We start from the raw sequence: 24,161 nt of genomic DNA on the forward strand, positions 1-24,161 counted from the left end.
TCTTCTTCTTCTTCTTCTTCTTCTTCTTCTTCTTCTTCTTCTTCTTCCTCTCCTCCTCCTCCTCCTCCTTTGTCTTCTTTGTCACAAGGGATGGCTCAATGAGTAAAGGAGGGTTATTTCTAGAAATGAAGGTGATGTAAAAACAAAAGATAATAAAAACTGAACAAAAACACTAACATAAGGAAAGTAAAGATGAACTGAGTTGTATCTGGTGCCCAACACTGCCTGGCTTATAGTAGGTGATTCAAAATTATTGCTGATTAATTGATGGATAAGGGTGATGAAGGTGCCCAAGGACTTCGAGGCCTTGTCATACAAAGATTGATTGATGGAACTGGGTATTTATGGCCTAAAAATAAGGGGATAATAGGAATGGTCTTGAAATATTTGAACGGACTGTGATATAAAAGAAGGATTAGCCCTGCTCTGCTTGACCCCAGACAACAGTAGAACTAGAAACAATGGTTGTTGTTGCTTGTGTTCTTGAAGAGGACCAATGACATCAGGAAGGTGATGTGTTGATTTGCAAATGGATTGGATTTAAGTGAGGCAGAGCTGAAACAATAGAAGATGTGGAAAGGCAGATTTCCACTAAACAGACGCTTCCCAAAGTGGAATAGGCTGTCTTGCTAGGGTAGTAAGCTCCCTATTTCTAGGGGCCTTCAAGTGGAGGCCGACTGACCACATAGAAGAGAAGTTGAGGTGAGCTTTCTTCTTCAGCTATTGGCTCCTGTGGTCCCTTCCAGCTATGGGTTTCTGTGACTGCTAATAACTGGTGGAACTGGGACTCCCACCCTGGGTCTTTAAATCCAAGACTCTTTTCTCTACACTACCCTCCATTTTCTAGCAGCCACTCACTTCCTCAGGTTCCTGTTTGTGAGGGGAACAAAAGCAGCCTGGACTCCTCCACTGAAGAAGCAGACCTATTGTTAGGGATGCCAACAAAAAAACCCAGGAACCCAAGTTCAAATTTAATGTCCTAACACATACAAGTCCATGGTTCTACACTTTAGAGCAGGGGTGGGGAGACTGTGGCCTCGAGGCCACATGTGGCCCTCTAGGTCCTCAAGTGTGGTCCTTGCATGGGGAACCTTTGGCCTCCAGGGCCACATGTGGCCTTGAGGCCACAGGTTCCCCACCCCTGACTTAGATCTTATGGCACGAGTGCTGGAATGAGACCCAGGAGATCTGGGTTCTACTCTTACCTCTTCTGGGAACCTCAGTTATCTAAAGTATATGAATTCCTTTCTCTGAGATGCGGACAAGGACAGAGGTGGATTTTTCTTTTTTGTTTTTCTTAAAGAACAGAGGTTCTTAACTAAGTTCTTGATGAGAAGTGGGATCCATCAACTAGGGGTCTGTGGATAGAGTTCAGGTCATCTGTGAACGTGGATGGGAACAAAACTTACTTCTTTACTTGTTCTGACCTCTAACTGACATTTAGCATTTCCTTCAATTATTTAAAAAAAAACCACATTATCCTGAGGTGAGCCCATTAAGTAGACTGATTGTGTAAGGAATTAGCTTATGTTTCTTGGGCAACCAGTTTTAAAGAGTTCTGCCTCTCACCTTGCCTCTTAAGTCTTTTTTTATATTAGATCTTAGGAAGATAAAGCAAATACAAGGTTATTAGATTAGCTCTGAGTCATTCTTCTTCCAATTTTCTCAGTGAATCATCAGGGGCTATTTTATTAGGCCCTTTGCAATTGTATAAATGGACTCGAATTTCCTACACAAGGAGGAGGGTACAACATCCGATTTCTTCATGAAACTTGTTAACAGAATTAAAAATTAAAAAAAAATGTCTTTTTAATTCTTTATACATTTGATCAACATGGATAAACACAAACACTTTCCTGTATAAAGGATAGAAAAAGAGGATTGTCTAAAGCTGAGAGTCCCTGATACATATAGCTTTGGGGGGGTGTATTTCAAATTTAATGCAATAGTTCTACCAGTGACCTGCTTTTCTGTGGGCCTTTATGAACATCCTTCAGCTCTCTTCTGTGTATTTTTAAATGACTCATGCACATTCTTTTCTTTCTTCTTTTTCTTAAGTATCTATTCCCACTTTTCCTCCCCACATCTCTCCCTTCTCCCCAAATAAAAGCCCTCCATGGTAAGAATTAAGTATGGTCAGGCAAAACAAACCCCTATCTCGGCCATGTCTGAAAATGGATATCTCATTCTTTACCTCTAATCCATGGCATCTTTGTCAAGAGGTGAGAAGCATATTCCGTCATTGGTCTTCTGGAGGTGAGACTGGCCACTTTATTGATTATAGATCTCCAGTCTTTCAGAGTTGTTTTCCTTTACAATGTATTCATTGTATGACTTGGTTTCCTGGCATCGGTTCATAGAAGTATTCCCAGGGTTTCCTGAAACCTTTCATTGTTTCTTTTTTCTTTTTGCCTTTTGGAGGGCAATTGGGGTTAAGTAACTTGCCCAAGGTTACACAGCTAGTTTTTTTCTGTGGGTGTTAAGTGTCTGAGGCCAGAACCGAACTCAGGTCCTCCTGACTCCAGGGCTGGCACTTTACTCACTGTGCCACCTAGCCACCCCCTCTTTCATTGTTTCTTAAAGCACAATAATATTCCATTATATCCATGTACCAAAATTTGTTCAGTTATTCCTCAGTTGATGGGATGGGTAGCCACATTGTTCAGTTCTATGCTATAACAAAAAGTACTGCTAAAAACATTTTTGTACATATGACTATTTTCCTTCTTTCTTTGATTTCTTTGGGGGTATACTGGGTCAAAGGGCATGCACCACTTCGTTGTTGTTCAGTTGCGTCTGACTCTTTGTGACTGCATTTGGGATTTTCTTTGTGAAGATATTGGAGATATTTCCTTCTATAGCTTATTTTACAGATGAGGAAACTGAGGCAAACACAGGTTAAGTGACTTGCCCAGGGTCACAGAGCTAGTGAGCATCTGTGATCAAATTTGAACTCAGGTCTTCCTGCCTCCAGGTCTGGCACTCTATCCACTGCAGCACCACCTAGCTGCCATTTGATTACTAGGGGCTTAGTTCCAAGATGCTGTCCAGAACGGCTGGACCACTTCCCAGCTTCTCTAACATTGTGTTAATGAATCTACCCTTTCACAGCTGTTTCAATAATGGTCATTTTCCATTTTTGTCATCTTTGCCAATCTTATGGGTTATGAGGTGAAACCTCAGAGTTGTTTTCATTTGTATCTTTCTTATTATTAGTGACCTGGAGCATGGCTCTTTATCTCTTGTATTTTCTGAGATTTTCCTGTTCACATCTTTTATATCTTTTGGAAAATGACTCTTGCCCTCAGTATTTATATCACTTCCTTACATATCTCGGATATTAAAGCTTTATCAGATAAATTTGCTATGAAGGGTTTTTTCCCCCCTTCCCCCTCCCAGTTAACTGTTTCTCTTCCAATCCAAACTACATTGATTCTGTTTATGTGAAACCATTTCCATTTTAGGAAATTAAAATTGTCTATTTCATTTTCTGTGATCCTCTTTATCCGTTGTTTGGTCAAGCATTCTTCCCTATCCAGAGTTACAATGGATATCTCCTCCCCTGCTCCCTCTAATTGTTTTTTTAAGTGTATCTGAAGGATAGTAATACTGCTCCAGCCCTTTATTTTAACTGTTTCTTTTCATATTAGACTCCTCCACTGAAGAAGAAGACCCATTGTTAGGGATGCCAACGAAACCCCCCCAGGAACCCAAATTCAAAGTTAATGTCCTAACACATACAAGTCCATGGTTCTACAACTTAGAACAGGAGTGGGGAACCTGCGGCCTTGAGGCCACATCTGGCCCTCTAGGTCCTCAAGTTTAATAATATTAATATATCAATAAACATAAATAATAAATAAAAATAATATTAATAATTACATATTTTCTTAAAATTTTGTTTTAAAAAATTTTACTTAATGTTTTATTTTTCTCAATTACATGTAAAAGGAATTTTAACATTCCTTTAAAAAATTGAATTCCAAATTCTTTCCCATTCTTCCCTCCCCCACTCATTGAGAAGGCAAGCAATTTGATATAGGTTATACATGTGCAGTCATGCAAAACACATTTCTATGTAAATCATTCTGTGAAAGAAAACAGACAAAAAGCCACAAGAAAAATAAAGAAAAAGTATCTTTGATCTGCATTCAGGCTCTACCAGTTATTTCTCTGGAGATGCACAGCACCTGTCATCATAAGTCCTACAGAATTATTGTCTTGGATCATTGCATTGCCGAGAATAGTTAAGTTATTCATAGCAGATCATCATACAACGTTGCTGTTACTGTGTACAATGTTCTCCTGGTTCTGATCATTTCACTTTGCATCAGTTCATGTAGGTCTTTCCATGTTTTTCTGAGAGCATCTTGCTCATCTTTTCTTAAAGCACAGTAGTATTTCATCACAATCATATACAACAACTTGTTCAATCATTGCCTAGTTGGTGGACATCTCCTCAATTTCCAAATCATTTCTACCACATAAAGAACTGCTATAAATATTTTTGTACACATGGATCCTTTCCCTTTTTGTTTTCTATTTCTTTGGGATACAGACCTAGTAGTAGTATTGCTTGGTCAGATGGTATGCATGGTTTTATATCCCTCTGGGCATAGTTTCAAATTGCTATACAGAAAGGTTGAATCAATATACAACTTCACCAATTGTACATTAGTGTTTTAATTTCCCCCTCCAACATTTTTCATTTTCATTTTCTGTAATATAGCCAATCTGACAGGTATGAGGTAATAGTTCAGAGTTGTTTAAATTTGCATTTCTCTTATCAATAGCGATTTAGAGCATTTTTATATGACTATAGATAGCATTGATTACTTTGTCTGAAAACCACCTGTTCGTGTCCTTTGACCATTTATCAATTGAGGAATGACACTTATTTCTATAAATTTGACTCAGTTTTCTATATGTTTGAGAAATGAAGTCTTTTTTTTAATGCTTTATTAACTTCTGATTTACATCATTCGTTTCCACCAGATTTTGAGTTACAAATTTTCTCCCCATTTTTCCCCTAACCACCGCCCCAAAATAGCAGTCCCACAGGATATCCCCTCCTCCAATCTGCTCTCTCCCATATTTTCTACCATACTCCTTTCGACTTTACCAGTGGATCTCTATGCCTCAGTGCCTGTATATCTTATTTCCCAATTACATGTAAGATGGTATTAATAATAGTATACACACATTATATATATATATATATGAATATTTGATTTTAAAACTTTCAATTCCAGATTCATTCCCTTCTTTCCTTGTCACCCACCCTTACTGGGAAGATAAGCAGTTCAGTGTAGGTTGTACATGTGTGGCTAATGCAAAACAATAACATAGTAGATATATTGTAAAAGACTGACTATATTTCCCTCCCTCCTATCCCACCTCCCACTTGTTCTATTCTCTACTTTGATCCCGTCCCTTTTCAAAAGTGGGTGCTTCCAAATTCCCTCCCCCCCAGCCTTCCCTCCCTTCCATCATCCCCCTTCTCATCCCCTTCCCCCCTACTCTCCTGGAGGGTGAGATACCCTATTTAGTGTGTATTTCACTCCCTCCTCAAGCCAGATTCAATGGGAATAAGGTTGACCCATTCCCTTTTGCCTTCCTATTCTTCCCCTCCATTGTAACCATTTTCCCTTGCCTCTTCCGTATGAGATAGTTTACCCCAATCTGTCTCTCCCCATCTCCTCTCACCTCTTAATTTCACCTTTTAAGTATCATCCCTTCCTGTTGAATTGGTCCTGTGCCCTCTATCTATCTATCTATGCATACCTGTAAACATATATACTCACATTCACATATGTATTCATATCCATATATATATATATATATATATATATATATATATATATATATATATATGTTTCTAATCCCTTCAACTACTGAGAAAAGTTTCATAAGTTACAATTATTGTTTTTCCATGTAGGAATGTTAATAGTTCAACTTTGATAAGTTCCTTCTGATTTCTTCTTCCTGTTTACCTTCTCATGCTTCTCTTGTTTCTTGTATCTGAATGTCAAATTTTCTATTCAACTCTGGTTTTTTCAGCAAGAATTCTTGAAAGTCCTCTATTCCACTGAATGACCATATTTTCCCCTGAAACATGATACTCGGTTTTGCTGGGTAGGTGACTCTTGGTTTTAATCCCAGCTCCTTTGACCTCTGGAATATCATATTCCAAGTCCTTCAATCCCTCAGTGTAGAAGCTGCCAGATTCTAGGTTATCCTGATTGTGTTTCCACAATATTCAAATTGTTTCTTCCTGGCTGCTTGTAATATTCTCTCCTTAATCTGGGAATTCAGGAACCTGGCTATAATATTCCTAGGAGTTTTCTTTTTGGGATCTTTTTCAGGAGGTGATCGGTGGATTCTTTCAACCTCTATTTTGCCCTCTGGTACTAAAACATCAGGGCAGTTTTCTTTGAGAACTTCCTGGAGGATGATTTCTAGGTTCTTACTTTGGTCATGGCTTTCAGGTAATCCAATAATTTTTAAATTCTCTCTCCTGGATCTATTTTCCAGGTCAATGGTTTTTCCCATGAGATATTTCACATTGCCTTCTATTCTTTCATTTGTTTGGATCTGTTTAACAGCATCTTGATTTCTAATAAAGTCATTAGCTTCCATTTGCTCCAATCTAATTCTGAAGCAATGATTCTCCTCATTGAGCTTTTGAGATTCTTTTTACATCTGGTAAATTCGGCTTTTTAAGGCATTCTTCTCCTCATTGCCTTTTTGAGCCTCCTTTGCCATTTGAGTCAGTCTGTTTTTTAAGGTATTATTTTCCTCAGTCAGGCTGTTGACTTTCATTTCATAATTTTCTTGCATAGTTCTCATTTCTCTTCCCAATTTTTCCTCCACTTCTCCTATCTGCTTCTTAAGGTCCTCTATGGCCTGTAACCAGCTTGTATTTTCCTTTGAAGCTTTTGGTGCAGGAGTTCTGACTTCACTGCTTTCCTCCTGTTCCATGCTTTGCTCCATTTTGTTCCCAAAATAGGAGTGTAATGTTGGAATCTTCTGTCTGCTTTGTTTCCTTTGCCTGTTCATTTTGCCACTCAATTACTTGACTTTTGGGCTTTTTGCCACAGTAGGACTCTGACACCAGACAGGGGAGCTTTAGTCCCAAACACTGGGGTTTTCTCAGCTGCCGGAGGTATTAGATGGGTGCCCTGTCTGAGGTCTCCACACACTCTGGCAAGCTGGACACACACCCCAGGACCTCCACCCTAGACTGAAATCCAGATCCAAGCAGGTTAAAGCAAGAGTTATTACCCCTCAGACTGGTGCTTGTTCCCCCTACACTCTGCAGGCCAGGAGCTGGCAGCCATGTGGCACTGGCTGGCTGTGCTGGCGGCTTCTCGCCCCGGGGGTAAAAGCCACACACTCCCACTTAGTGATCCCAAAGTCCAGACTGCACTGACCTCTCACTTTGTCCTTTACATCTGTGTGTTGATAAATCTGGAAATGGCCACAGCTGCTGCTGATCTGGAGTCCCTCAAGCCTCAGCTGGTCAGGCCCGCCCTGGGGCTAAAGCCTTGGTGTGGGGCTGGGCTCAGTTCCCAGAGTGCTGCGCTGGATTCCTGACAGCCTGCTGGGCTGTCCTCAGCGGGAGGTTAGCTTCTCTGTGTCATTTTGTGGGTTCTGAAGCTCCAAAGTTTGTTTAGAGTCCCCTTTTTGCATGGATTGGGGAAGGTGGAAGCTGGAGCTCTGGAAAGGTCGTGCTTCTACCCCGCCATCTTGGCTCCACCCCAAGAAATAAAGTCTTTATCAGAGAAACTCACTGTAAAAATTTTTTTTCACTGTAATGATTATCAAGTATGTATTTCCCTTCATCCTATTTACTCTGTCTCTCTCCTTTTACCCTATACATTCTCAAAAACATTTTTTCTTCTGACTTTTACCTCCATCAAACTGCCGTTCCTTCTATCAGCTCCCCACCTCCTTCTCTTATGCCCTTCCCTCCCTACCTTCCTGCATGATAAGATAGATTTCTACACCCAACTGAGTTTGTATGTTATCCTCTCTTTGAGCCAATTTTGATGAGAGTAAGGTTTTTGTGCTCTCTTTCCTGCTTCCCCCACTTCCCCCTCCAGTGTAAAATCTCTTACAGGCCTCTTTTATGTTAGATAATTTATCCTATTCTACCTCTCTCTTTCCTCTTCTCCCTGTGTATTCTTCTTTCTCATGCCTTAATTTTATTTTTTAGATAATCATACCATCACATTCAACTCACACCTCCGCTTTCTGTCTATGCATACTCTTTCTAACTGCCCTAATAATGAGAAAGTTTTTAGGAGGTATAAATATCATTTTCCCATGTAAGAATATAAATAGTTTAACCTTATTGAATCTCTTATAATTTCTCTTTCCTGTTTATCTTTTTATACTTCTTTTGCACCTTGTATTTAAAAGTTAAATTTTCTATACAGCTCTGATCTTTTCATCAGGAATGCTTGAAAGTCCTCTGTTTCATTGAATATCCTTTTTTCCCCCCTGAAGGATTATTCTCAGTTTTTCTGTGTAGGTGATTCTTGGGTAATACTAGCTCTTTTGTCCTCCAGAATATCACATTCCAAGACCTCTGATTCTTTAATGTAGAAGCTGCTAAATCCTGTGTTATCCTGACTGTGGCTCCATGATATTTAAATTGTTTCTTTTTGGCAGCTTGCAATACTTTCTTGTTTGCCTGGGAACTCTGGAAGTTGGCTTCAATATTCCTGGGAATTTTCATTTCGGCATCTCTTTCAGAACTTGATAGGCAGATTCTTTTTCTTTCTATTTCACTATTGGTTCTAGAATATCAGGGCAGTCTCCCTTGATAATTTCTTGAAAAATTATGTTTAGGCTCTTTTTTTGATCATGACTTTCAGGTAGCCCAGGAATTCTTAAATTGTCTCTGTTGGATCTATTTTCCAGGTCTGTTGTTTTTCCAATGAGATATTTTACATTTTCTTCTATTGTTTCATTCATTGATTTTGTTTGATTGTTTCTTGATGTCTCATAAAGTCATTAGTTTCCACTTGCTCATTTCTAACTTTAAAGGAATTATTTTCTTCAGTGAGCTTTTGTACCTTCATTTCCATTTGGCCAAATCTACTTGTTAAGGAGATTTTTTTCTTCAGTGAAATTTTATATTTCCTTTTCCACTTGGCAAATTCTGCTTTTCAAGGCATTTTTCTCTTCATTGGATTTTTGCCCCTCTCTTACCATTTGACCCATTCTGTTTTTAAGGTGTTATTTTCTTCAGTATTTTTTGTGCCTTCTTTACCAAGCTGTTGACTCTTTTTTCAAGATTTGTCTGTATTACACTCATTTCTCTTCCCAATTTTCCCTCTACCTCTATTTGATTTTTAAAATCCTTTTTGAGCTTTTTCATGGCCTGAAACCAATTTATAGTTTAATTTGAAGCTTTGGAAGAATTTTGACTTTGTTGTCTTCTTCTAAGTGTTTTTTGATGTTCCTTGTCACCATAGTAACTTTCTATGGTCAGAATGTTTTCTGTTGTTTGCTGATTTTCCAGATTATTTCTTCACTTTTAATTCTATGCTAAAGTGGACCTACTTCCCAAGTAGAAGGAGAATTGTCCCAAGCTTCAGGTTTTTTGTGCAGCTATTTTCTGAGGTAATTCTGGTCACCTGTAAGTTTTTGGCTCTTCCAAGGTGGTATGATCTAGGGAGAGGTGTGTTTACCCATTTACTCATGTATTGTGCATTAGTTTGTGTGTGACCACAAACATTCTTTTCAACCCTGGAACTGCGACCAGGGTCTCAGCTCCCCTGTGGCTGCAAGCTGTTCTGTGCTAGCGCTCCTCCACACATTGGGACTAAGATCCAGGGCTGCAACCCAGATCCAGATATAGGCAACGCAGCTGTGTCTTGCCCCTGGTGCCAGCAAAAGGATCCCTGTAAATTTCCTTCTGACCCACTGTCCAATAGCCTTATCATCTGTGGGCTGAGGTATGGAAACCACCACTCCTGCCCCTGATTTGGTCTCCCTGAGGCCTGCTCCTTGTTTGCTGGGACCTGGTCTGCACTAGCGCTAGTGTTGGTGCGGCCTGAGTTGAACTGCACTATACTCTCACCCTGGTGCAACAGACCTTCCTGTCGACCTTCTAAGTTGTCGTGGGCTGGAAAACTTTTTTCACACTATCTTTTTTTGTGGGTTATGATGCTTTAGAAATTGTTTAGAGTCATTATTTAAAGATATTTAAATAAAGTTTGGGGAGAGAATTCAGGCAAGTCCTTGCTTTTTCTCCACCATCCTGGCTCTGCCTCTCCCTCTAACTGGTTTTCTTTTTTTTTTGGAGGTCCAGAATGATTTATTTCCTACCAATGTCTTATAAAAGGAAAAAGTCAAATCTCAAGTCCTGGGACAGCCAACATGGCCTTTATAGCAGAGCCAGGAATTGTTAGGGCACAATAGACGAGGCTGGAGATAAAACTGCATCACTCAAAGCCACATCAGGTGGGCAATATTCCAATTGGTCTCTGCAGACAGAGGTCCCTCCACTTCAACTCCTTTCTCAGTCACTGTGGCAATTTCGAACCTGTTATAAGATCGGGCATCTCGGTAGTACAACACAGGCATGCAGTGCTCCACCAGCTCCCGTGCCTCTGCTTGGCTTAGAATTGGCTTCTTTTCCAAAATCTCTTGCATCAAGGGCTGGGCCAAGTAGGCACCATAACCAGTGGCCAGCGTAGGGGCTTCATAGGCTACACCAAGCATATCCACATAGCCGAGGAAGCTTTCCCCATCAGCAGAGCCACCAATGACCATGGTGTTCCAGAGTGGGTTCATCTTGGAGTGGCGGCTGTACATGGCTCTAGTCAACCAAGAATGGATGGCTTTGGGGCTATAGCTGTGTCCATCACCCAGCAGCTCTTTGTCAATCACTATCTGGTCAATGACTTGCTTCACATACTGGAAATCAGCATAATCCCCAGAGGCACCAAGCATGGTATTGTTGCTGACACGCATGATTCAAGAGATATTTCAGAAACGAGCCAGGGAGCCATAGGAACCCAGCATATCAGCTGCAATTATTATGCCTCCCTCAAATTTCACACCTAGGACAGAGGTCCCTGTCACCATTGGGTTCTTCGTCCAAGTAATCGGGCTTCCGAAGACAGTGGTGTCCGTCCTGGGAGAGCTCCCGAGATGAGTGGGATGCGGTAGAACTGGCCTGTTGAGGGGCCCCCGGCCCATAAACCCAACCGCGGCTCCAACATCGGCTCCATCTTAGTCACTCTCTCTAACTGGTTTTCGATTAGTTCTTTTATATCTAGGTTATATATCCATTTGGAGCTTATTCTGGTATATGGTGTGAGATGTTGGTTGCATAATCTTTTGAATAGGAGCACATTTTTTTTTGGTCCTAAGATGTGCTCAGTACATTTTCTGATCATGGAGGCAAACAGTTCCTAACTCATTTAGTCAACATTTGAACCAAATTGTTGGTAAAGAAGACCCAATGCATATGAATGTATATCTCTATATATGAGTATGAGTATAAATATCTAAGTATATGCATGTGTAAGTAAGTGTATGTATGTATGGGTATTTGTATGAATATGTATATATGTATATCTTCATGTGTATCTTGTCTATATGTGTATGTATGTATGTATAGGTACATGTATATGTATATATATCTATATATAAATATATCCTTGCTTAATTGTAGCCTGGAGGGGGAGAGGAAGGGGGAAAAAGAACAAAGTAAAAAGTGAACATCAGAGAACAGAAGAAAACCAATTAGGAAGCAAAGATGGACAGCTTTTAACACAGTGTATAATATTTATTATATAGGCTTTCTTGAAATGAAAATTTATTGTTGTATATTTTGGCTTCTCACATTCTGCTGTGCACATGGCAATGTTTTTTTTCTTTTATATTATTTTAATTTTAGTATTTATGTTTGTTTCTTTTTTCTTTTCTTATTTTCTATTTAAGTTTAAAATTTAAAAAATTACAAAAAAAAGAAGACCCAGGACATTTCCTTAAGGAACATTGTGGAGTAGAATCCTTGAAGATGATTGGTGAGCTACTGTCAGTAACATTTGAAACGTTATGGAGAATAGAGGAGGTGTCACAGGTCTTGAGAAGGGCATATGTTGTCCTGTTTCCCAAAAGATGAAAGAGAATGAAACTGCTGAATATAGAGCACTGAGCTTGACTTCAATCCCTGGTAAAATTATGGAACATACTATAAGTGGGATGGTTAGTGAACATCAATCAGTCAGCCAACAAGCTTTTATTAGGTACCTGCCATGTGGCCAAGCACCATGGGGAAACAAACATGAGACAGTGCCTGACCTTATGGAGATTACATTCTATGGAGGAGATGACATGTCCATAAATCAATGCATATAAGATATATGAAATAAGTACATGGTGATTTTGGTGGGGAGAGGAGAGGCATTGGGAGGATCATGAAGGGCTTTAGATAGGCTATGTATGAGTTGAACTTTGAAGGAAATGAGGGATTCTAAGAGGTGGAAATGAAGAGGAAACATCCCAGGAACACATGAGGGCCAGTAAGTGAGTGCAAAGGTAGAGAAGAGGGTAATAGAATACCATATGTGAGGAGCAGAAAAGCCATTTTGGCTAGATCAGAGAGTTGGAGAAGGTGGAGTAATGGATAAGGTTAGGAAGGTAGGTGGGGGCCAACCGGTGAAGGGCTTTCAAAGCCAAACAGTAGAATTTCTATTTATCAAAGAGGCAATAGGGAGCCACTGCAATGGATTGAGTAGGGGAATAATGATCATATTTGCATTTAGGAAAATTACCTTGGCATTAGAAGAGGAAGCAATGAATAAACACAGCTTAATCAAGAGTAGGTCATGGCAATCAAGACCAACATTCCTATATTGTAGTTGGTCTCCCTGACTCTAAGGTTAGCTCTCTATCCAATATGTCAATATCTATTGTAGTAACTTGTAGAAATGAAAAAAAAAAGATTTTTTGAAGTTGTGTGAAGTTGTTATACAATATATATGGTATCAATTGAAAAATATTATTTTTGGAAACATACAGGAACAATTTAGCAAAAAGGCAGTCATGTATACAGACAGCTGGATACCAGCGTCTGCTAGCTAGTGACTATGAGATTCTGGCCAAGTTACTTAATGTCTCAGAGCCCCGAGGATTCTCGAAAACTCCAAATCCCAGGGCAGGTACTGATCTGCATTGGAAGAAGTTTCTTCATTGGGAGTTTATGGCATCAGTAAAATCACAGGTATGGTTAGAAAACTTTAGTTCTACAAAAAATGTGGCCTGCTAATGATTTATTATCATGGGGCTTTATTGTGAGGGAGCCAACTGATACGATTGGTTCTTCTTATTTTGATTTGATGGGGTAGGGAGAGAGGGGGTTTTGCTAGCTTTATAGTTGTCCTTGATAGATCCAAACCACCATTCCTTCTTCCTTCAATCACTGCCTTCCCTAAGGACTTCCAGGGACGTTATAGGGCATTCTCTCCCCTACCCCCTGCAGGTAGCAGAGTTCAGTGGAAAGAGACGTGGTTCTGGGATCGGAAGATCTGCGTTCGAATTCTGACTTCACTTCTTTTTTAGCAAGGTAGTCGGAGTTAAGTGACTTGCTTAAGTTACTTGGGTTAAGGTCACACAGCTGGTAAGTGTGTCAAGTGTCTGAGGTCGGATTTGAACTCAGGTCCTCCTGACTCCAGGGCCACTGCTCTATTCATTTTGCCACCTAGCTGTCCCTTGGCTGTGCTTCTTACTATGGGATTTGGTCAAGTCCCTTTCCCTCTGTGGGCTTCAATTTCCTACTTTGTAAAATGAGGGTGTTGGACTTTCTGAGGGTCCTAGCACATCTAAATCTCTGCTCTAAGAAGATTGCAAGAAATTCTCCGGCTCCCTCTGAAATATTGTTCCTCGGGTTAGTAAGTGAAAGTCGTGCATTCATTTCTTCACACTAGGGCTAGGGCTCGGGGGACTCATATGCAAAGCACCAGCAGCTACATTAATGTTTACAAATATCATCATACGGTGCCAAGATTTTATGCCACTTTGCAAAAGGAAAAGAGGAGCGCGGGCAAAACTTTGCCTGCAGCAGTAGCACGGGTATTTGAGATTTCCAGTGGGAAGAGGTCATTGGCCCAGGATCTGTCTAGGGGGCGGGATTTGTCCTCTGCCTCCACCGATTACGAAAGACCAATCCGGCGGCTGCGCCGAGGAGGGGCGCCGAGAGGGCGGGGTGAAGAGCGGGAGAGAGCGGCTATTGGACGAAGCTGGTTACTAGAAGGAGCTGGCGGGCGGTTGGCTGAGAGATTGGGGTGGATGAGGAGAGTGGGAGAGAGGCGCGCGCTTGCGCGGTGAGGGTGGAAGGTGAGCGCCAGGGGGCAGGGGGGCGTGGCCTTCAGGCGTTAGCTCTGGTACTCCCGCCGCCGTTCTGCTCGCCGGAGCTGCTGCTGCCTTTGCCGCCACAGCCGCCACAGCCGTCACAGCCGTCACAGCCGCCACAGCCGCCACAGCCGTCACAGCCGCCACAGCCGCCACAGCCGTCGCCGCCGCGCCGCTGCTGCTGCTCCCGCCGCTGCTGCTGCTCCCGCTGCTGCTGCAGCTACCGCCGCCGCCGCCACCGCTGCCACTGCCACCGACGCGGTGGCGTTCGGGGGCGCGAGACTGCAGGAGCGGGAGCCCCAAGGGCGCCTGCCCTTGGCCTTGGCGGAGCCGGGAGCCAGCGGTAACGCCCCACTCTCTGCCAGTCCCCGGTCCCCGCGGTCCCCGAGCCTCGGGCCACTGTGGGTGGGAAGGCTCTCTTGAGGAGCGGGCTGGCAGTGGGGGTGGGGGGAGGGCTTAGTCTCCCGGGCTCCCTGACGGCCCCTAGGGGGCGAGCCCCGAGGCTGCCGCGGCCCGACTGCGGGCTCGGAGCTGAGAGCCAGCCTCCGAGCAGGTGCTGCTCTCAAGCTCTGGCTCCAGGGGCGCCCTCCCTGGCAAGGGATATTCGTTTGCACTTGTCCTGGAATCCCCGTGGCCACCCTAGACTGGCCTAAGTGTCACTGTCTTCCTAGACTTCGTGGCTCCCAGAAGTTGCACATGAGAGATTCCCGATCCTCTGGCACGTGTGTGCCCTCACCCGGTCCCTGTTTGTCTTGCAGTGAGTTAAAGTTTGAGAGGCATCAGGCTGGGCTGACCCTCTGCAGAATTCTTTTCCTTGGTCGTTGAGGCTCTCACGTAAGCTTTCCGTTTCTTTCCCTCCTTTTTGCCCAGATGTGACCTTATTTCCAGCTTTGGTTATGAGAAATCTTGTACCCGAGCTGAAAAAAGCTTGCAGTATTGCTCCATGCCTTTCCTTTCTGATTGTAAGCTTGAGAGAATTGTAGCCAGTGCTAGAAGCTAGGAAGAACCTTGGAGGCTGTCTAATCCGACCGTCTCACTTTACAGAGGAAGAAACTGAGGCCCAGTAAGGTCACACAGGGGCCCGTGGCTAAGTTTAGCTACCTTTCTACTTCACTGTATGGTCTCACTTCGGGGGGGGGGGGCGGAGGAATCCACAGAGAGGAGGCTTGAACAAAACCTTCATCCAAGGTTTATAATGAAGTACTTGCACTTGTTCCTGTCCTTCCCCTCCCCTTGTATTTGTTCTCTTGCTATTTAATCTAGCTATATATATCTCTCTATATCTCTATATCTTTAAACCTATTACAAGAACCTCAGCTTGGCACCTTGTGGCTCCAACATGGAGCTTTTGTTTTGTTGCATTATTTTGTCGTTGTGGGTTTTCTTTCCCAGATAGGTAGTAGGTCTTAAAATGTAATGAACATTTTGATCTCATTTTCGGATTCTTTCTCAAATGAGAGATGTATCAGCCACTGATCTCCAGCTTGAAGCCCATGCTATTAAAGGGGCTTGTTTTTATTTCTTTTTTTGTTTTCCAGTGTGATTTCTATGAAGCATCTTTTGTATGGGCTCTTCAGGTTGAGAGATTTCTTTGGGAACATATGTTGGCAGAAAATTAATGCTGATATTTAAAAAGTGATAGAATTCTGAGCATTCATTTCCTTCTTCACCAGTGGAATCCTGTTGTTCTTCAGGTGTGGATAACCTTCCTAAAAGTATGTTTTTTTTTAAATTTAAGGCTCTTGTTTGTGATAGGGCATGTGACTAAAGCACAAGGAGTCATTTACTTCATCTCAGAGATTCCTGTAATTAAAGGCTGTGTGCATGGAGCTGGTTTGCAAGGTTATCTACCTGAACTTTTAGGAAATCGAACCAGGAGGCAGAGGCATTCTAGCAGGTGTCCCAAAAGTCTTAGTGAAGTTTGAGGTTCTCCATAGCTTGAAGCTCCACTGAGACAGTGGGGATCCTTTGCATTCTAGCCAGACAGAAACGAGGTATGTGTATACCCTAGGCGAGATTCAAAAATTGTTTATGTGTACCACCCTGAAGCTTTGAGGTTTTGCTGTAGTGGGTATGATTTGACATGGGCAGTGTTACTTGATCTAACATATAGAATAATGGTGTTGAAAATGTTCATTTATATCATAACACCAAAAATCCTTTTTAGTCTCTCCCTGACTTCCCAACCCCTTTTGTCCTAGTGGTCTGGTTACTGATTCATGCAACAATTTGCTAACTTCTTCTTCTCCTCCTCCTCCTCTTCCCGATTCATGTAACAATTTGCTAACTTCTTCTTCTCCTCCTCCTCCTCCTTCTCCCCCTCCTCCTCCTCTTCCTCCTCCTCCTTCTGCCTTTTGGAGGGCAATTTCGGTTAAGTAACTTGCCCAAGGTTACACGGCTTTTGTGTGTGTGTGTGTGGGTGTTAAATGTCTGAGACCAGAAATGAACTCGGGTCCTCCTGACTCTGGGCCGGCGCTTTACTCACTGTGCCACCTAGCTGCACCATTTGCTAACTTCTTAATGACCATCTTGCAATAGCAAAGATTGCTTCTGTAGTCTAACCCAGAGGTGGGAAACCAGTGGCCTTGAGGCCGCATATGGCCTTCTAGGTCCTCAGGTGTGGCCTTTTGACCAAGTCCAAGTTTTACAGAACGAATCCTTTATGAAGGGGATTTGTTCTGTGAAGTTTGAATTCAGTCAAAGGGCCACACTTGAGGGCTGAGAGGGCTACGTGTGGCCTTCTAGGTCCTTAGGTGTGGTCTTTTGACCAGTACAAGTTTTATAGAATAAATCCTTTTATTAGGGGGATTTGTTCTGTGGAATTTGAACTCAGTCAGAGGGCCACACTTGAGGACTTTAGAGGGACATGTGACCTCAAGGCCACAGGTTCCCCAGCCCTGGGACTCTAGCCCCCTCTGTTCCTGGATACGAGGACCAAAAAAAAAAAACCCCAAGCCAAAACAAAAAAAAAAACCTCAAAGCTTCCTTGAAAACATGCTGTCTGCTACTTACTGTTATTATCCCTTACCTTACTGTGAAGGGAATGTTGGGAAGTGAGGAGAAGGGGTCAAATTAAGCCAGATTGCTGATTGGCTCTCCTTCTCTTCCTTTTCTATGTGTTAGTGTAGGGTCTCACTTACCTTGATGGGATCCCACTGGTGTTGGCTTGGAAACAACCCAGTGGGGTGCTCTCAATCTGAGTCTAAAGCAGTTAGTGTGTTGGTATTGAGTGCCCGTTACTCACTCCGCCTTATGTTAGCTGTCGTGGCACATGGTCCCCACACTGAAGGAACTTCTAATCTAGTTGGAAAAGCAAGAAAATAGAATCAGGTATCCAAATTATGTTGTAGAAACTCTTAAAGAACTATATAATGATATGTATGTGCTACATGCTATAGCATTTCTTTTGTAAAATTTAATGTTTCTACCAGTGTCCTTTGACATCAGATTTATTCCTTTGAAAATTCCCATTCGACTCTTTGGCCTGCAGTACACAGGGTACTTATTTTTCCATCTTCTTCCTTTCCCAATACATCTCCCTACCCAGTGAGCCATCCCTTATTAACAAAGATTAGAAAGGAAAGAGGAAAGAAAAGCATCCAACAAAGCCAAGCAGCTCAACTCTTCTCTGGTGCAAAACTGGGTGATTATAGTTCCACAGAATTCAGTTGTGTTTCTTTGTTCAGTTGTGTTTTTAGTCATTGTATATGTTTCATATGAATCTTACCTGTGTTTTTCTGAATTCTTCATGTTCATAGTTTCTATTGGCATAGCAATATTCCCTTGCGTTCATGGACCATAATTGGCATACTACTCCTGAGTTGATGGGCACCTACCTTGTCTCTAGTTCCTTGCTAGCATAGAAAGTACTGTAGTGAAGATTTGGATATATGTGAGATCTCTATGTCTGGGGCATCTTTGGGCTCAAGGGTATGGACATTTTAGTCACTTTTTAAAGAATAATTCCAAATTGCTTTCCAGAATGGTTGGACCAATTCATAATTTCTTTTCCCATCCTGGTGTAGTAGGTCAGGACTGAGGGAGAACAGGGAGGATTATAGAGGAGTCTAGAGCGCCTGAAGGATGTATAGGGTTTGGATGGACAGCAAGGAGGACATTCCAGGCATCAAGGCAAGGGTCCCACATTGAAGGCAGGGATGGGAAATAGTGTCTTTGTAGGCCACTGAAACTGCATTAGAGGGTATGGGTTGGGGAATAATGGAAAGTCAGGTGGGGCAGGTGCTTTGGGGACAGATTATTGAGGGTCTTAAAGTAGAGTTTAGATTTATTAGGGTAGGAAATGAATGATTAGAGGGTTGTTTAGTTTTTTTTTAAATGAGCTCAGTATGATTAAAGCTGTCAAATAATATGAATTTAACAGCTGCCTCTTCTTCCCTAAGAACCTTGCCTAAGTGCCAATTTCTCCTAGAATAGTCATCAAGCATTTATTAAGTACCTACTATGTACTAGGTTTTGTGTACCCTGGGGATGCAAAGGAAAAGCCAAAATACTCCTGGACATGGGTATTTCAAGGCATCTATGATGCATATTGGCAGCTAGATGGTGCTGCCAACCATCAGACAGAGTCAGCCACTGTAGGTAATATTCCATAACTGTTGTACCCCACCTCTGCAAAGAGACACATCATCTCTGGTGCCAAATTTGGTGGTTATAGTTCTGTGGCCTTCAGTTCTGTTGCTAATTTTGTTGTATATATTGTTCTCCTGACAGTGGATAGAGTGCTGGGCCTGGAGTCAGGAAGTCCTCTCTCAAATACTTACTAGCTGTGTGACCCTGGCCAAACCAATTCACTCTGTTTACCTCAGTTTCCTTATATGTAAAATGAGCTGGGGAAGGAAATGGCAAACCACTACACAACTTTTAACAAGATAAACGCCAAATGAGGTCATAAAGAGTCCGACCCAAGTGAAAAATGACTGAACAGCAACAAATGATGTATATAGAGTAGGTTCAAGGCTTCCTTAGAAATAATGCTGGAGTGGGGGAAAGGAGCAGGGAGAGGAAGTGGGAGGGAACCAGGAAATTTCCTATAGAAGTTGCCAATTAAGAGGTGGAGGTGAGGAGGGAGAACATTCCAGTCTTGGGGGACAGTCAGTACAAAGATACAGGATAGCAGATGGAGTGTTGTGTATGATGAATGCTGGGAAGACTAGTATGCCTAGATCAGGGGTGGGGAACCCTCGGCCTCAAGGCCACATGAGGACTTCTGGGTCCTTGGGTATGGCCTTTTATTTTATGTAATTAAAAAAATTTTAAACTTAAAACTTTAAATAAATGAGAAAAGAAAAAGATACATTGCCATGTACACAGCAGAGCATAAATGAGAATTCAGTATAAAACGATAAATTTACATTTCAAGAAAACATATATGATAAATACTGCATTTTTTCAAAGCTGCCCATCTTTTCTTTGCTTCCATGGGAGGTTTTCTTTTTCTCTCTGCTGTGTACTTCTTTCTTTCTTTTCCCCCTCCTTCTACTCATCGCCTTAAAGTAGGCTACAGTTAAGCATGTATATATATATATATATATATATATACACACACACACACACACACACACACACACGCACATACATACACACAATGCATATACACATAAACATATACATATATATAAACATATAGACACCTATAAAGGTACACATATATACGCATATATACTCACACATTTATATGTAAGACCATACCATGATTATTTTCTCCTGTCATCTGTTTCTCTGAAGTTGGAAAGCATCTTCCTTCATAAGTTCAGGTTTTTCCATGTTTTTCTAAATCAACCAGCTCATCATTTCCTATACCAAAGCAAAATTCTTTTACACACACACACACACACACACACACACACACACACAATTTATTTATTTATTTTTAGTTTTCAACATTCCCTCTCCTCTCACCTCCCCGAGCCAGCATGCAGTCTGATATAGGCTGTACTTAGACATTCATCTTCAGCATATTTTCACATTAGTCATTATGTAAAAAAGAATTAGAACCAGTGGGAGAAACGAGAAAGAAGGAACAAAACAACAAAAGAAAAATAATATGCTTCCATCTGCATTCAGACTCTGAAGTTCTCTCTCTGGATGGAGATGGGATTTTCCATCATGAATCTTTTGGAGTTGTCTTAGGTCCTTGCAATTGCTGAGAAGAGCTAAGTTTATCAAAGTCAGTGGCTGTTACTATATACAATGTTCCCCTGGTTCTATTCATTTCACTCAGCATCAGTTCATAAAAGTCTTTCCAAGTCTGCCTGCTCATCATTTCTTATAGCACATTAGTATTCCATTACATTCATATACCACTCATTCATTCTCCAATTAATGGACAGCACCTCAATTTCCAATTCATTGCTTCCACAAAAAGAGCTGCCATAAATATTTTTGTACATGTGAATCCTTTACGCGTTTTTATTTTTTATTTTTTGCTTTTTTGGAGGGCAGTTGGGTTTAAGTGACTTGCCCAAGGTTACACAGCTAGTTTTTGTGTTAAGTGTCTGAGGCTGGATTTGAACTCAGGTCATTCTGACTCCAGGGCCAGTGCTCTATTCACTGCACCACCTAGCTGCCTCTATTATAGGAATTTTTTTTTTTTGCTTTTTGGAGTGGGGGAAGGTAGGGCAATTGGGGTTAAGTGACTTGTCCAAGGTCACACTTAACTTGTGTTAAGTGTCTGAGGCCGTATTTAAACGCAGGTCCTCCTGATTCTAGGGCTGGTGCTCTATTCACTGTGCTACCTAGCCACCCTTTTCCCATTTTTATAATCTCTTTGGGATATAGACCTAGAAGTGGTTATTGTTGGGTCAAAGGGTACGCACAATTTTATAGCCCTTTGGGCATAGTTTCAAATTGCTCTCCAGAATGGTTGGATCAGTTCACAACTCTACTAACAGTGCTTTAGTGTTCCAATTTTCCCACATTATCTCCAACACTTATCATTTTCCTGTCATGTTAGCCAATCTGATAGATGTGATGTGGTACCTCAGAGTTGTTTTGATGTGCATTTTTCTTTTTTTTTTCCTTTTTTCTCTTTTTTTGGCCTTTTTGGAGGGCAATTGAGGTTAAGTAACTTGCCCAAGATTACTTGGCTAGTTTTTTGTGTGTGTGTGTGGGTGTGAAGTGTCTGAGGCCAGAACCGAACTCAGGTCCTCCTGACTCTGGGGCTGGCACTTTACTCACTATGCCACCTAGCCGTCCCATGTGCATGTTTCTACTTGATAGTGATTTAGAGCATTTTTTCATATGAGAATAGATAGCTTTAATTTCTTTCTCTGAAAACTGCCTGTTCATATAAATTTGACTCAGTTCTCCCTGTATTTTAGAAATGAGACCTTTATCAGAGATACTGGCTGTAAAAATTGTTTCCCAGTTTTCTGTTTACCTTCAAATCTTGGTTACATTGGCTTTGTTTGTGCAAAACCTTTTCAATTTAATATAATCAAACTCATCCATTTTGCATTTCATAATGTTCTCTATTTCTTGTTTGGTCACAAATTCTTCCTTTCTCCATAGATCTGACAGGTAAACTATTCCTTGCTCTCCTAATTTGCTTATAGTATCAATCTTTATATCTTTATCTTGATATATGGTATAAGATGTTGATCTATGCCTGCTTTTTGCCATACTGTTTTCCAGTTTTCCCAGGAGTTTTTGTTAAATAGTGAGTTCTTATCCCAGAAATTGGAGTCTTTGGATTTATCAAATAGTAGATTACTGTAGGCATTGATTGTCGTGTCTTGTGTACCTAAGCTATTCCACTGATCCACCACCTTATTTCTTAGCCAGTACCAAGTAGTTTTGATTATCGCTGAGTTATAATATAATTTTTAATGATGCAATTTTATATATAACAAGATATTACTTTATATAATTATATAATACATATATTATATTACATACAATTATATATAATGTAATACAATTTAAGATCTGGTATGGCTAGGCCACCTTCCCTTGCATTTCATTAATTCCCTTGATATTCTGGATCTTTTGTTCTTCCAGATGAATTTTATTCTTTTCTTAGCTCTATAAAATAATTTTTTTTAGTAGTTTGATTGGTATGGCACTAAATAAGTAAATTAATTTAGGTAGAATTGTCATTTTTATTATATTAGCTCGATCTATCCATAAGCAACTGATATTTTTCCAGTTATTTAGATCTGACTGTATTTGTGTGAAAAGTGTTTTGTAATTGTATTCATATAGTTGCTGGGTTTGTTTTGGCAGGTAGATTCCCAAATATTTTATAATGTGTACAATAACTTTAAATGGAATTTATCTTTCTATCTCTTGCTGTTGAACTTTGTTAGTAATATATAGAAATGTTGATTGTTTATGTGGGTTTATTTTATATCTTGAAACTTTGCTAAAGTTGTTTATTATTTCATGTATTTTTTTACTTTACTTTCTAGGATTCTCTAAGTATATTATCCTATCATCTTCAGAGTGATAGCTTTGTTTTTTCTTTGCCTATTCTAATTCCTTTAGTTTTCTTTTCTTATTGCTAAAACTGTTTCTAGTACCATATGTAGCAGCAAGCACCCCAGCGTCCCCAGGGTTTGCTGCCGCCACAGGTTCTTAGATCTGCTTTGATAAAGGAAAGCAACTCAAAATGAGTTAACAAGCTTACTTTAATCAGTCAAATATGTATCATTTATCTAGTTCAGGGGAAAAAGGTCAGTACACTGAACTTCAGAATATACAGACAGAATTATCAAGACAGAGAAACAGATCAAGTAGACAGGTTTCCAAGCTGTCTAACCATTACATCCATACCAAGTCAACACCATATTGAATATCAGTGGTGATAATGGACATCCTTGTTTCACTCTTGATCTTATTGAAAATGCTTCTAACTTATCCCCATTGCATATATTGCTTGCTAGATACCTATCATTTTAAAGAAGGCTCCATTTATTCCTATGTTCTTTAGTGTTTTGAATAGGAATGGGTATTGTATTTTGTCAAATGCCTTTTCTGCATCTGTTGGGATAATAACATTTTCTGTTAGTTTTGTTGTTGATGTGGTCATTTATGCTGATAGTTTTCCTAGTATTGAACTAGCCCTGCATTCTTGGTATAAATACCACCTGGTCATAGTGTATTGTCCTCAAGATAAGTTGCTGTAATCTCTTTGCTAATATTTTGTTTAAAATTTTCGCATCTATATTTATTAGGGAAATTGGTCTATTATTGGGTATGGCCTTTTTTTTTCGTTTTTTTTTTTTGGAAGGGCAGTTGGGATTAAGTGACTTGCCCAAGGTCACATGGCTAGATTTTATGTTAAGTGTCTGAGGCTGGATTTGAACTCAGGTCCTCCTGACTCCAGGGCCAGTGCTCTATTCACTGTGCCACCTAGCCGCCCCCTGGGTATGGCCTTTTGACCGAGTTTTATAGAACAAATCCTTTTATTAAGGGGATTTGTTCTGTGAAGTTTGGATTCAGTCAGAGGGCTGCACTTGAGGATCTAGAGGGCCATATGTGGCCACAAGGCTACTGATTTCTCACCCTTGGTCTAGATCATAGAGTACACAGATGGGAGTAGGAAGGGGCCAGGTTGGGAAGATAATAGAATGCCAAACATAGTTTCTATTTGGTCCTAGAGACCATAGGGGAGCCATTTGAGTAGGGAGGTGGCCAGACCTATGTCTATGTGGGCATATCTGTGCTTTAAGAAAATCACTTTGGCAGCAGAATGAAGAAGTGATTGGGAAGGGGAGAGACTTGAGGCAAGAAGACTTATTAAGGGTCTATAGAAGTGGTCTAGG

At 41.0% G+C, this 24,161-nt stretch overlaps 2 protein-coding genes and 1 pseudogene across 6 annotated transcripts in view; 1 reads left to right on the forward strand and 2 right to left on the reverse strand.

The window, feature by feature from the left end:
• The window catches only part of UBE2A (ubiquitin conjugating enzyme E2 A), a 276,953-nt gene that overhangs the window by 150,347 nt on the left and 102,445 nt on the right, over positions 1 to 24,161 (reverse strand). The window lies entirely within an intron of this gene.
• On the reverse strand, positions 10,300 to 11,249 carry LOC138172397 (proteasome subunit beta type-4 pseudogene; annotated as a pseudogene).
• The window catches only part of LOC138172413 (A-kinase anchor protein 17B-like), a 49,356-nt gene continuing 39,585 nt past the window's right edge, over positions 14,391 to 24,161 (forward strand). For 2 of the 4 annotated variants that reach the window (XM_069102172.1, XM_069102170.1), the window contains exons 1-2: positions 14,391 to 14,719; positions 15,135 to 15,210. The gene's annotated coding sequence lies outside the window, so the exon portion shown is untranslated. Of the gene's footprint in view, positions 14,720 to 15,134; positions 15,211 to 15,914; positions 16,071 to 24,161 lie in introns of all 4 variants that reach the window. The other 2 variants (XM_069102171.1, XM_069102174.1) reach the window with 2 other exon arrangements.

Source organism: Petaurus breviceps, unplaced genomic scaffold (assembly GCF_028583685.1).
Source record: "Petaurus breviceps papuanus isolate PSGF00001 unplaced genomic scaffold, PetGlider_PUasm1.0 532, whole genome shotgun sequence".
Classification (NCBI taxonomy): Eukaryota; Metazoa; Chordata; class Mammalia; order Diprotodontia; family Petauridae; genus Petaurus; species Petaurus breviceps.